We start from the raw sequence: 10,135 nt of genomic DNA, 5'->3' as shown, positions 1-10,135 counted from the left end.
CAATTTACTTGGATTTATGTGAAATAATGTAAGTCTTTATGTCCTGTATTTCAAGTAAAGTAAATACACGTAAAAGATGTTTTCATTTTATTTTGGTGAAGTTTTTACCTTTTTTTCTCATCCCACCAAACCAAAACAATATTTTAAGTAGGCCTATTTTCGTGACAGTTGTCCCTTTCTTTCAACAAAGACAAGCACAGAATTTATTACATTCTGCACATTGGAAAAAAAAAATGAGAACATTTTGATGAACTAAGGAAACAAATTAATTATGTCTTGCAACGCTCAACAAAAAGATCTGTTGTGTGCTTAACAATTAAAAACTGTCAACTTTGTGTCAGATTGTACCCTAAACAGTAGTGGACTTTCTTCGGCGAATTTCCCCTGTAGTTTGTGGCCAATCAACAGCTGGACAAGGAAACAAGATGGATCGCTGGAGTGACAGCCAACAAAACACCCCYAGAAAGCTCAGCAAGGCTTCATGACTGCTCAGGCGTGTGAGGAAGGAACAGAATCTCAAACGGATGCACAAAAATGGGAAAAATGTGGGGCAGATTTATGTTTTAAGCAAATGGCTGCCCTCAACACACATGCGAACACACATGTTACTGTGAGTGGGATTACTGTTAACCTGATACTACGGAAAAGAGTTTGAGTGCCTTCTGCAAAAGTTTTATTATTTGCCTCTGTAGGTAAAAGGCAATAATGGTTTTTTCCATGTCTTTTAGTGCCTCTGTCTGCTGAATTAGCAAATTACCTTATAACCCAGAGTACAGATGTAAGATAGCATTTAGGCAGTACTGGTTGACCTTGAAGTCACCACAGCAAATATACGTGTTATTTTTGCAAACAAAAACTTTGGCATATTTAGTATTTTATAGATCACCGGGTGGATTTCAAAGAAACAGTTTTAAATAAATATGACTACAACTGATAACTTTTGGATTTATACCAATTCAAGATAGCAAGATAGCACAGCAAATCTAAATTAGCCAACGCAATTTAATAAATATTGAGTAACTGAGAGTCATTTACATGTTCTCTGAACGTAACATATGTTTTTGCATGAAATTGTGCATTAAGCTATATTTTTAAAGTTTAATTAAAACAGCTTCAACTCAATATAAAATGATCTTAGACTGGCATCAGTTGAAAAAGTTTTTTTCTATTATTTGTTGTCATGCTTTCTGACAAGTTCTTTTTTGATTTTACTGTGGTATCCTGTTCAGTGTTATGATTTGCACCTCAGACCTTGTTTCCTGTTGGTATTTCACACCCACTGGGAAACCAGCTGAGATTAATTTCTGTCTTGTGCTGGTAAATCATAAGACAGTGAAAGAAACCTMCCTAATTAGTTCCACACTGATGCGGAAAACACATCTGTGTGGAACTAGCTGTGGATTCAGCTGTGCATTCAGCTGTGAAGTTGTCAGGCAGTGGAGATTTTACTGGTTATAAGAGAATTTGACTTTACATTAACAACCCATCTTTCAGAAACGACGTGTATAAACTCAGGCAGTGGGATCTGAAACAAAATCCTTCTGAATCACATCAAATTCTTGTGTAAATGCAGTTTTATCATTCACAATGTAGTTATCCTGTTTCTTTTGATTATTTCTCCTTTTTTGTTCTTTTTTTGACAAATAAACTGCTTACATTTTGGTTGTGACATTTGGGTTTTATAACTTTCAGACTTGTCAAAATTTTTCACATTGCATACAAAAAAAACATTCTTGAAAAAATACATGAAACTACGGAGCCCGTCCAGTGATATGGAATAAAACAAATATCACGTAGCCACGAAGTAATGATACGTGCCCACTCAACAACTAACACATGCGCACATGATAATTAACGCATGCCCACAAGATAATTAAAGCCTGCCCATGCAATAACTAATGTGGCCTGTTGTGACAGACAGACATTATTGGAGTCAGAATATATGAGAGAGAGAGAGCCTGCATTAGTTTTGTCTTTAACTGTTTAAATATGCACACATATTATTATTATTATTATTATTATTATTATTATTTGGTGTATGCAAACATAAATGGATCATCTTTCATAGTAGGCTATTTATGAAATGACAATGAACGTGTGTCGCTGTTGTGTGTTGGGAAACAGATTTTTTACTGTGTTCCTGAATGCAGCATAACTCCGACTCCTTGCACAGCTGAGACACAGGGGGACAGGAGCGCTCCTGTGTGCCTCAGCTCAACCTTTGAAAGCTGAGCTTCTAAAAAAGAAAAAAAAAAGTCTTTTTCAACAAATAAACTCCAGTTGTCATCTGGGACATATAGCTGCAGCAGCGGCACGTAAAGCTAAAAAATAGCTACTTCATGTGCTGACGTAGCAACGTCATTCATTCTATTAAAATCTAAATAAATTTGTTTAATTCAGACTTTTTCATGTAAACAACTAACAGTCTGCGTGGAAATGACGACAATAATTAGCTATGTGGCCATGAAAAAATTATCGCGTGTGCACGTGTTATTATCTCGTGGCCACATATTTTTTTGTTCCATGTCACTGGTGGGCTTCATACAAATCTATAAATCATTCAGTATTTTTATTTGTTTATTTATATTTATTTTATTTTATTTTATTTAAGCAGTTTGCTTTTTTAGATTTTAGAYAGCCTTTGACTACTTTTAGTTGTTACTTTGCTACCTATAGCTTTTAAATAGCGTTTAGTTACTTTTAAATACATTTAAATAATTTTAGCTTTTATCTAGTATTTGCTACTTTTAGCCTTTAGCTAATATTTGTCTTTTAACTGTTGTATAATGATTTGCTTTTTTACATGGTAGATACCACTTTACTACTTTTAACTAGAACTCAGGCACCTTTAGCTGTTAGCCAGCATTTTGATACTTTTATATTTTAGACATAGTTTTACTATTATAGCATTTGGATAATATTTTGCATTTACCTTTTAGCTAGCATTTAGCTACTTTTAGCTAGTGTTTTGGAACTTTTACTTTTGAGCTTTAAATGTTTAGCTAGCCATTACCTATTTTTATTTTTTTTTAGATGTCATTCTTTTCATTTTTCGTTTTCTGCTCCTTATAGCTTTAGCAACCAAGCCTCAACTTCAGCAAATTTCCTCAAAATTATTCATCAATGAGAATTTTACAGAAACAATCATGWAAAGTGTTTTCAAGGTCAAATATGTGACTAAAATGTTTCAAAGTKTGTTTAAAATGTCTTTCAAATCTGTAAATACAGCAGCTGCGTATGCCAATGTAAATGTGTCCCAGTCTGGTTACAGTTAATTGCTACAAGCAGTTGAAACGCACACGAACACAAGTCAGAGAAGTGACATGTAAGAACAGAGAGTAGAACAAATTAGTGCCAGCTTTAAAAGCGTTTGTGACATGTTCACATTAAATACCAAATGCTTCCCTGAGGAAATGCCTTAGTCATGATAATTGGAAGCAAACTTCAAAACAAATGCACAAAGTTCAAACGAGACCCCTCTCCTGCTTCCTCTGTGGAAATAATAACACCTCTTCACACTCCTGAGGCATAATGTGACATTCAAACCAATCAGACCGTCTGCCACAAAAATAACACACTTTTGTGTTGTTTCTTCCCTCATCCCTGCATTAAAATGTTGGCTTTTTATTTTGCACTTTGCATGCCCTTATAATAGATAATAAGGCATCAATATGCACAGTAATTATAATGCTCTTTGGCCTCAGAAAGAAGAACATTGATTCATGATATAATTTAAAAAGCACCACTGTTGGAGTAAATGTGTTAAACTGAGCAAAAATATTCTTTATTTTATTTAACATTATGTAAGTCCCGTTGGGATCGCAGATCTCTTTTTCAAGGGAGGCCTGAAGGCAACCTATTGTATATGTTTTTTTGGGGTGGGGGAAACCGCAGAGAAAACCCACAAAAGCACAAGGACAACATGCGACCCAGGTCCGAACCAGGGATCGAACCCAGGACCTTTTACTGTGAGGCATCAGAGCCACTGAGCCGTCGTGCTGCTCTTTCAGGAACTGTGGCTAAAGAATTATATAAAAAATATAAAAATAAACAGCTACTCAAAAAGACTTAAATTGTTGCTCAAGAAAAAGAAGAGAGAAAAAAACTGCTTCAGCAACAGTAGTTTAAGTGCCCCAACCAAAAAAAAAAAAAAAAAAAAAAAAGAGGAAATGACATTTCTGTAGGCTGTGTCTGAGTTGAGCAGCAGAGTCATGACAAATGAGGGGACACTGAGAGGAATCCAGGTGACATTCTTTGGCTGACTGCCTTTTCTCAGCCCACCCAGGGGAGTAATTTCACACTGTTGAGAGGCTCCTGCGCACATTTTTCAAATGGAGGAAGGAAGCGGGTGACAGAATGAATGGCGGCATTTGATTTCCCACGTGTGCACCCGATGATGGGCTCCGGGTTTGGAGAACTTACGCGGATTATAGAGCCCCAGAGTTTTCTCAAAAAATGCTTCACAAGGTGAAATGATCTCTCTGGGCACAAAAAAAAAAAAAAAAAAAGACGGACAGAAACCACATGTGGTATGTTAGTTTAGGAAGGAATCTCAAATGCTCTTGTCATTGATCTTTGCCCTTTCGGTTTGCTGCTCCACTTCTCTCCCTCAGTGGATTTGGGAGAAAGAATGAGGGAGACAAGTGAAAGCATAGCAGGAAGGACAGCAACAGTTGTATCTTTATTTTCACTGAATTCCCACAAGGATTATTTTTGATTAGGCTTCTGTTTGTTGACAGGTCTACGAAGCAGCACTGTCTTGTTTTCTCTCCATATTTTGCAGTCAATGGAGAACACAGCTGTTATCAGAGATCAAAATACTCACCCACACTACAATAAATAAATAAATTAAATAAATAAATTAAATAAATAAATAAATTCTGACTTATGAAAGCAAAGATGAAGCAAAGGAACACGAGAAACTCGGACACACTATATTTACATCACAAATATAAAATTTCATGACTTTTACATAATTTCATCATGTCTTTACGTTATTTGTTCACATATGGACAAATAAAAGACACATTTCACCCCATGGTCAAAGCAAAAAGGCTATGCACAGAAAACTGTTAAATATGATTTCAGTTGCAAAAATGTTGACATGTTACACAATTTTGAAAGAAAAAAAACAGAATGCAATGATTTGCCAATCTCACAAAGCCATATTCACAATGGAACCTAGCAAATTTCAGACATTTAAATGAAGAAATTGCAACGTCGTTTTAGGTCAACATAAGTTTAGTTTGAAGTTGATGTGATTTTTGGGCAGTGCATTAAAAACTGGTTGGATTCTGTTTTGGACATCACTGCGTTGGCTCAGGACCACTTCCACATGTATGTAAACACAGTTTGACATGCTGTTCACAAATTCAAGTTTTATCGTGCACAGAAAACAAAGTCTCTGAACACTATTAATAAGATTCACTGTTGTCCATATCCGCATATCCAGCAGTCACAGTGGTAGGGGCGGGGGTCGTGTACCCCCGCCCCTAGCACTGTGACTGCTGGATATGAGCACCAGTGACTCTGAAAGGAAAAAGCAGGTATAAGTAGATGGATGGACGGACAGGATTTTCAAAACAACTGAAGGTACCATAGTCACTTGATTATGATACAGAATTATAGTATGTCCCTGGAAAATTCATATTGCCCCCCCCCCACCCCCTCAATTCCTGAAAGCCAACTTCTCTGATGGTATTTAGGTGCATTAGTGCCTACAGCATGAGAAACACATTTGGAAAGGCTTCATGAAGGTAAAAAATGTACTCTATAGTCTAGAGATTTTAGAATATGCATCAAATGTGTTTTTTTAAATATTAAAAATAAAAATCAGGGAAGGTCTATTTCAGCAACACAATGATGAACCACTGCATCCATTACAACAGCATGGCTTTGTAGCAGGAGAGTCCAGGTGTTAAGTTGACAATTGTGCAATCATGAAAACAAATCTTTCTTTACAGAGAGGATCTGAAACTGTTTAAAGCTACACTTTTATTGGTCAAAAACTGGACATTTCCCTCCAGAAATCCTTCAGCAGCTGCTTTCTTCAGTTTCTGGATGTTTACAGAATGTTGTTAAAAGAAGAGGGGAAGCTTAACAGCTGGAAACAGGGTCCAGTCCAAACATTTTTGAGATGTGTTACTGCCACCAAACTCAAACTGAACTTCTGTTTCCACAAAAATATGGTACAATTTCTAAAACATTTGGAAAGTTTTTTAAGTTTAGCAATGTACTCTGTTTTAGTTAAATGTTAATACAATGCCCCGACTTATTTTACAGTTGGGATTTTAGTTGCCTTTTTGGCTTGTTTTTAAAGCTTCTAGTGTTACTAATACTTTAAACATGTTCTTTCTTATCCACTGAAGTTTTATGCTTCTCAGGCAAATGTTTAATCCTGCACGTATTTATAACTGTCATTGCCTGAGGTGGCAAATCAGAGGACAAAGCCCAGGAGAAGGATGTGGAATGAGTATAAAGAAAGAGTCCATTCTGTTGCTCTTTGCTGCTCTTTTCTCAAGGTCAAAAGTCACAAACATACAAGCATTTGAAACGTGGGTGCTTTGTTCAGGAAAAGTGGTGTGCAACAATTAGAAATAATTATGATTAGTAGAGGAAAGGGAGGGGGAATATACCAAATTATACCTAATAAGTCATTTTAGTTTATGTCAAGAATCCTGATGAGATCAATGGCATGTGCTTGAGTTTGTGAAATGATGCCTGGTCATGTTTGTTAAAGTTTATTTAATGAAAGTAATTAAACATATAATTTAAAAACACAAAAAATGATTCACTTGGTCAATTTTACAGATATTGAGCCAAAATTGGATGAGGTAGTGGCTGAGCGTCATTCACCAAACACTAGTTGTGGCATCTTTTAACATCGCATGAAATTAGCACAAGTTTTAAGGTTTAACTAAATGGCTAGTTTTATTTTGCCACGAGATGACCTTAGTTCAAAACTCTGACATCAAAWGAATGCTTGAATAATACAACACTATATTCCTGTATGTGTATTAAAGACAGTGTTGCACAACCATCACACAGATCTATCGTTTCTTGATGGATTTAGAATCATGAAAGTCATTGTTTGCTGTACAACAAACATCCAAAGCTCATTGACCAGTCATCCTGAGACACATTCCCCCATCACCTTTAGCTATAGAGCAACCCAGTCACATACAGGGGTTTAATCAGCAGCTGAGGGACTTTAAATTCCACACTTATTAGTGTTTGTGAGCATTCAAACAAAGTGTGAGGAAGGTCAAAGGTCGTAGACAGTCAGTACCATTCACTGAAAGTGACAAAGCTGCAGACTTCAGTCAATATTGACTCCATTTATGTGCTTAAATTCCTCCTACTAGGAGACTTGAGGTGGACAATTTGAGGACTGCAGAATTTTCTAAACCTTTTTGTCTCCTTTTTATGACCRAGTGTTTTTTTGAAAGGAGGAAAGACCAATCAGTTTTTCAACCAGACAAGACCATTTTTTCTTTTAATTTAAAGAAAGGTTTTGGGGAAAAAAAGCTTGTGATGTGTAGCTGAATAGGCAAGTGACAGCTAAAGAAAATAAGTGACATGCAGTAGGTTGCATGCCAGAAAACGGCAGGAAACTGTTTTCATCACTTCCACTGCTGGTCCACCTCAAACATCACCACAGATAAGATTGCTTTGGTAAAACCACATTCTGCTTGTTCAGGCGCAGGAATAACCACACAGAGAAATGAAGCTGTTCCACCTGAACACCCTCCCATTTTCACACTGACCTCAGAACATCATCAATCACCACCGTCTGAATGGCCCTGTTTTATTTTTGTTTTCTTYCCCCCACCTTTATTTGTCTCTGAAGGGCCATAGGTATCACCACAGGGATAATGCCTCTTCGGGAGGAATGGTAATGAGCTGAGACCGCCACYCTACTTTCAGATGCGGAAACACAAGAAGTTATAAAACAATGTAAAGAAGAAGAGAAAAAGAAGGCAGGGGGGTTTAAATGATGTTTACATGTTGTTACCACTCACTGAGGAAGATGCTTCCAGCTTTTTCTCACACTCTGTTTGCGTGATACAAAACCCCATTGGCTCCTTTAAAACCCAACCAAAACCACACAGCATTTAAAGACTTCAAGAAAAGATGGATGCAACAGACTCAAGTTTAATCTGCCTCATTTAGTGTCCAACATTTAACGTGTAAATAAAGCCCAAACAGCAGGTGGAGCTGTCTGTACAGTTAATGAGGCCAGGAGAAGGAAAAAATAAATAAATAAAACACTGATTTCCTAAAATTGGCAGTCTGAATTCACTGTAGAACCAAAAATTCAACATTTGAACAGAAAATGTCAAAAAGTTGATTCATAAAATGTGTAGAAATCATGAGGTCAGATTTGCTAGTTTAATTTTTTTTTAAATATAGGGTATAATAAAGACGTGTCAGTGATGACATTTTAACAGTACAATTTGTTTTTAATGCCTGCAGAGTCACAGATTAGCAACAATCATCAGTTTTTTTTCTGCATGCATGTGTTCACTGTTTCCAAACACATTTGTGTAAGCAGTTAAGTGTTTCAAACAGCAGATGGCGCCATTGGACACATCATGCTTCACTCTTTACCATTCAATTGTTCTTGAGTACAGATGTAGGTTGAAAGGTGTAGGTGGATGCCATGAGAGCTCTGTGGATCTTTATAATGACCGTGGACCAGAGTATCTCCTCAGCTTTCAAACCTGAACACAATTTGTATTTAAATCGTCGCAGAAAGAGCAACGCTTCTGGCACGTTAGGTTCTATAACATCTGCAGCTTGTGTCTCTTCTCATGAAAATGAACGTAACAAAAAAAAAATGCACAAAAACAAAAAGTGTGATGTAGAGGGGGAGGGGAGGGATGGGGGAAGGGTGCAGACTTTTCAAGTGTACTGGAGGCATCCACTATGTGGTGCATTGCATAATGTTACACTTGGGTAAATCATTATACAGATGTGTGCATGCTGTAACAATGCCGCAAGAAAGCCTGAGTATGATGGCACACTGAAGAAGCAGCAGAACCTCAGATGTTTTTTTTAATCTGTTGGGTTCAACCAAGGCTCTGCCTTTAGTGTGGCTCAGAAATGCACATTTTTTTATGTTTTTCAAGTTGTTTTTTTTTTCAGGTGAACAGTGAGGATGTAGTAATAACAATACCTTCATAAATCTACTTAGGCACTGAACTAGAGAGGTTCTTTATACTTGCTATTTATTTAAATTATACATTTTGATGTCATACTGCTTTATAAAATGTATATTGCACTGTGCATAAGCCTTTTTCATTCCTTGTATATTTTTATACATGCATTTACTTTCTAAGCAGTCAGATGTAATATYTCAGTGCAGTTTTAACATGGAAAGATGAAAGTTTAGTGRTACACCTTCATTAGGTGCAGCAGAGCTGTGGTGTAGAGTACATGTCTGATCACAGTCTGGTGCCAGTGAAACAGCCTTCCTGCTTTGAGAGGCTGATGTCCTTGTTCTTTTTTTGATGAGCTCTTGACATGTATAAATACTGTACATTGCAGACATCCCTGGGACCTTCTGCTTGGTATTTCTCTTACTAAAATAAAATGATTTAAAAAATTGCAAAATTAACTTTAATGTGTAAATATCTGGAAGAAAAAAAACAAGAATTAAAGTACACAAAACAGTTTTTATATGTTTAATCAGATAAAATGTAAAATCTGTTTCAATCAAACTCTAATTAAAAAGGCTTAAGCCTTTCTTCTACCTTCAAATAGTAGATATAGAGATATGACCACAGAAAGATCAATGTCTTTCAGCTTTGATTGACAATTAGATGAAAGGAACCATTAAAAGATATTAATGGTTTTTACCTAAATGCACTCTATTACTGTCAYTAGAAAAGGTGCCCTTAACACATTTATATGCACAAATTTTTGTATTTTGGTAAAAATGTTGTTGAATTTGGAATATATAACTTCCCTTATAGCATGTTTATTATTTAAGATGTGGACTTTCCATTTGTCATTTCAGGGATTATTATGAGAGTTGCTGGATTGTTAGTTTCTTGCTGACTTTTCAATCTTTAAAAAGCTTCAGGGTTGTATAAAACCACATTTCTGCTTTTGTGTATTTTCCAGAAAGGAA

The sequence above is a fragment of the Austrofundulus limnaeus genome, unplaced genomic scaffold (genome assembly GCF_001266775.1).
Source record: "Austrofundulus limnaeus strain Quisiro unplaced genomic scaffold, Austrofundulus_limnaeus-1.0 Scaffold49, whole genome shotgun sequence".
NCBI lineage: Eukaryota > Metazoa > Chordata > Actinopteri > Cyprinodontiformes > Rivulidae > Austrofundulus > Austrofundulus limnaeus.
This window is presented reverse-complemented; position numbering follows the sequence as displayed.